At 40.8% G+C, this 4,704-nt stretch overlaps 1 pseudogene; it reads left to right on the top strand.

The window, feature by feature from the left end:
- The window catches only part of LOC103201233, a 2,007-nt pseudogene extending 672 nt beyond the window's left edge, over positions 1–1,335 (top strand).
- The last annotated feature ends 3,369 nt before the right edge of the window (positions 1,336–4,704 follow it).

The raw sequence follows: 4,704 nt of genomic DNA, 5'->3' as shown, positions 1-4,704 counted from the left end.
TGCCTTAGGCACTATGCTACCAGAGCTCCCGTCTTACAGTTTAGGAGGCTAGAAGTCCAAATTCAGAATGCTAGCTCTAGGGTCTGGGAGAAGGTCCCCCGACCTAGGGCTTCATATCTGCTTCTTATTCTAGGCCCACTGGAGCTAGAGGTGTTTCCCAACTCAGGCAGATGTTGGTGCTGAGGCTGACAAACCCAAGGTCAGCAGGTAAAATGGCACAATCCCAAGATCAGTAAGCAACATGGCAGACCACTAGTTCAAGTCCAGGAACTAGAAATAAAGACTCAGCCAAATGCAGTATCCAAATGTGCCAAACACTAGAGACCTTCCTCAAAGCTCTTTCATATATGCTGGAAGCAGTCCACACCCCAAAGGCAACTACTTAGCTGCTTACAGCTGATTCTACCAAAGAGGTGATCACAATCTCATCATGGGGAATGACTACATCCAGCTGCTGAGCACTCAAAACCATGGCCCAGCCAAAGTGACAGAACCTTAACTACCACAGACCATCTTTGATGAGGTTATCATAGTAGACATCTTGGACAGCAGTGATTCTGCTCACCTAACCTTAATGAAAAGGTCCAAGTTAGGGGTCACATTAATGAAATTGTACTGCTGGTCATTCGCACAGTATTCAAAATTTGTTCATGGCTGTAAATACTCTGGTTCTAACAAATATTGACAATCTTTGGGAGTTTTCAGCAGCACCTGACCTGGGGTGTTCTGAGTGCTTCAGTGCTGGAGTCTTTGTTTATCAACCTTCTGTTGAAATGTACAATCAGCTGTTGCACATTACTTCTGAGAAAGGTAGTTTTGATGGTGGGAACCAGAGTTTACTGAACACATATTTTAGCATCTGGGCCACAACAGATATCAGAAAACACCTGCCATTTATTTATAACCTAAGCTGCATTTCTGTATACTCCTACCTCCCAGCATTTAAAGTGCTTGGTGCAAATGCCAAAGTTGTGCATTTCCTGGGACAGATCAAACTGTGGAATTATACTTATGATCCCAAAACAAAAAGTATAAAAAGTGATGCTCTGACCCTTCCATGGTTCATCCAGAGTCTATCATGTGGTGGGACATCTTCACTACCATTTCACCTCTGCTTCAACAAGTTGGCCTTGTCAAAGATCCCTTCTCATACCTAAATGGGGAAGAGGTTTCAGGAGCCATATCACATCCATCCCTTGGGGAGATCCCAGCTGTACCACACAGCCTTTTGTAGCCTCAGAAGAATGTAAGGAGCAGTGGGAATAGGGCCAGGCTGATTACATAATAGATTCCTCTTGCAACATCAAGAGGAAATTTGACACTTACCTCCAGTAGAAACATGGCCATTTTACTGTGAACACATCTACTTCATAGGCACTTGTTCCTGATACTTAGTATCTAGAATTGGGTTAAAAAAGGTCTGTTACAGCTGCTAGAGGCTTTACTAAAATTCATCAGATAAGGGGTTTTTGCAGGAAAGCAGGTGAAAACTGGGCAAAATTTGTTAAAGCAATTCTGTTATGTGGACAGCGTTCTGCTTTTTATACCTAGACATATTCAGTTAATGTTTCAGAAGTTCTCAATTAATGCTGCTTGCCAATATATGTGGTAAGGGAAACTCGCTATTAAGCTATTAAGATGGCCATATCAATCCTTAAAATGTGCAGACCAGGCTCTAAATATGTCCCCAACTTCAGAATGGGGACATGGCATCTGTCCTCGCTTGCTTGTTGGACCCTTCACTAGACCTGCATTTTAGAATTGCCCAGAGGCTGCTAGAGAAATTGTAATTCTCCTTTCAGGTAAAGATAGCTTATAACAATACTGCTGAGTGATTCATAAGCATTTCAACAAAGGAGTTAACCTATTTTATTTACTAGTCTTAGTGTCTGAAGATGTTCACCAGTATTCTGTGCACAACAGGGCAACATGCTAAAATGTTTTTGTTCAATTCTGTATTATAGTACTGTGTTCTCTGACTGGTTACCCACAGTGGAACCCTACATAAAAATAAAGACTTACTACCATAAAAACAATTTATTCAACATTTTTAGGTTAGATAATATCCCAAAATTATCTCTTTGCAAGGAAATATTCAGGTATTTGTCTCCAATCTCATTAATTCTGTCTTTCATTGCATCAGTTCTACTCCTTTGTTCTTTCAATGTGTTATCTGTTTCTGAAATTTTAGTATTAATCTTTTGGATTTCTATGTGTAGATTTTGAATCATTTCTAATTTTTCATTTATTTTGTCATTTTGTTCTTGTATTTTCTTCCAGAATTCTTCTAGGGTTTTGTCTGTGTTTTCCTCGATCTGTCTCTCAATCTTTTGAAGATACCTAAATATAATTCTTTTGAATTCCTTATCAGGGAGTTCCAATGCTTCTTCTTCCCAGGGATGTGTTCTGGGTATGTATCCTGCTCCCTTGTTTCTACCACTTTATCTTGCTTCTTTGTGTGGACTGTGATGGTCTGTTGTCTCCAAGGCATTGTGGTGTTGTTGTATTTAGATCTCCGTTAACTGTTTGTGAAGAGAAGCTAAGGCTCTTCTTGGTGGTTGTTTATCATTGGCCCATTGATGGAGAAGGAAGTGGTGGCTCTCACTCAGTAAGTGAAGCTGTAGGAGGTGTGGGTGTAGTTGTGTCGTATGGGCACTGTTGCTGTCTCCCACTCAGGTAGACAAAAATAACAAATGAATAACCATCAAAAAAGTAAAAGCAAATGGACAAAAAAACACACCATGTAATCACACAGGAACAGTAACCAAAAAAGAAAAAAAGGGGGAAAAAACACTGCAATATCTGGGGACACGGCAATAAGAGAAAAAAAAAAGGTAGAAAAGGAGAATAATGAAGGAAAAAATGGGAAAAACACATAAAGAAGAACAAGGAATAGGGTTAACCATAAGAAAGTTTTAAAAAAAAAAATTGCAACCTGGAACAGGGAAAAGAAAAAAAGCTGAAAACTATAACCTGGGAAGGGAAGAATAAAGAATAATAATAAAAAGAACAAAAGTAATAACAATACTAGTTTAAATAATACTAGTTTAATACTAGTAGTAGTTTTAAAACAGACAAAAACAAACTAAAAAAAAAAGAAAGAAAAAATCAGGGCAGGGCAGGCCACCCAGGCTCTGTCCGAGCACACAGACTGGGATGGAATTCCTGCCAGCCTAGAAGGTGGGTGGGAGTAAAGGATGCCTCCACTTCCATTCATGAAGAGGGTGTGGGATATGAGTAACAAAGGTAATGTTGCACATTTCCAGTCATCTGTGTCTGGAATGTCCTTGTGGTTCCCAGCAAGTGGAGCCTGTTCGTAAGTCCCTGGAATCTGGGAGACCACTGTTACTTTAAATATCCAACATGGTCAAACTGCTTGTAAACATTCAAAATGCCTGCACCCTCTGGACAGGCAAAAGTCCACAACTCAGCCCGCCTTCCTCTCCACTGCCTCCCCTTTTATTCCCCAGGCACCAGAGCAGTTCTCCGTGCAGTCCCTGGCTTGTTGTTGCCATCAAGTCGGACCTGACTCATAGTGACCGCTCCTTGGGTTTCCGAGGTAGTATCACTGTGGAAGTAGATTGCTCAACCTTCCTTCCAAGGAGTGGCTGGTGGGCTTGAACCGCCAGCCTCCTGGTTAGCAGTCAATGCCTTAGGTACTATGCTACCAGAGCTCCCAGTCCCTGGCTAGCAAGGCTAACTTTTAGGTTAATTCTTAAGTCCTACCAACACTGGGCAATATCCAAGCTTATAAGAAATATGTTGTTGCTGTCAGGATTACTGCCAGACCACGGTGTCGTATGTCTCCTTTTCTGGTGTTTTCATGCAAATTATTTTGCTAGTTGGCATTTAGTCCACTTCTATATCTTTCCCTTCAAGGTGAGAGCTCCAGGATTATCTTCAGTATCTGTGTTAACTGGCTCCCTTTTCTTTGTTGAAGAGGGTCTATGCAGTCTGTCTGCCTATTCCGCCATCTTACTGGAACTCCTGTTTCCAAAAATTATCTGTCTATGGAATGCTTATTTCAATATAAGAGCTATTAGAGTCTCATGGAAGATTTTTGGAATACATTTATTTATTCATTTCATAAGAGGAAGGATTTGGTCTATTTTTTTCTGTTTCCCAAACTAGAAAAACAAGACCTGGCCCATAGTAGGTACTCAATTAATATTTCACAAATAAGTAGATGAGCAAATATTTATTGAATATCTACTATGTGCCAGGCACAAGGAATATAAAAACAAAATACAAACCCATTGTCATCTAGTCAATTCTGACTCACAAAAAAAAAAAAAAAAAACTCACTGTGGTTGGGTTGATTCTGACTCATATTGATCCCTCCTTGAGTTTCCAAGGTGGTATCTCTATGGAAGTAGATTGCCCAGTCTTCCTTCTGAAGAGTGGCTGGTAGGTTTGAACTGCCTGCCTTCTGTTTAGCAGTCAAATGCCTTAGGCACTACACCCCAGAGAACAGAGTAGAATTCCCCACAGGATTTCTAAGGCTGGAAATCTTTACAGAAGCTGACTGCAACATAGTTCTCCTATGGTGTTGGCTGGTAGGTTCAAACCACTGACTTTTCAGTTAGCAGCTAAGTATTTAACACTGTACCACCAGAGCTCCTTATAAGAAATATGTTGTTGCTGTTGTTATGTGCTGTCTAGTTGGACCTGACTCATAGCGACCCCTCCTTGGGTTTCCGAGGC

Source organism: Orycteropus afer, unplaced genomic scaffold (assembly GCF_000298275.1).
Source record: "Orycteropus afer afer isolate SDZICR_OR568_19922 unplaced genomic scaffold, OryAfe1.0 scaffold00145, whole genome shotgun sequence".
NCBI lineage: Eukaryota > Metazoa > Chordata > Mammalia > Tubulidentata > Orycteropodidae > Orycteropus > Orycteropus afer.
The sequence above is the reverse complement of the archived record's forward strand: the minus strand, read 5'-3'. Positions and strand labels throughout refer to the sequence as shown.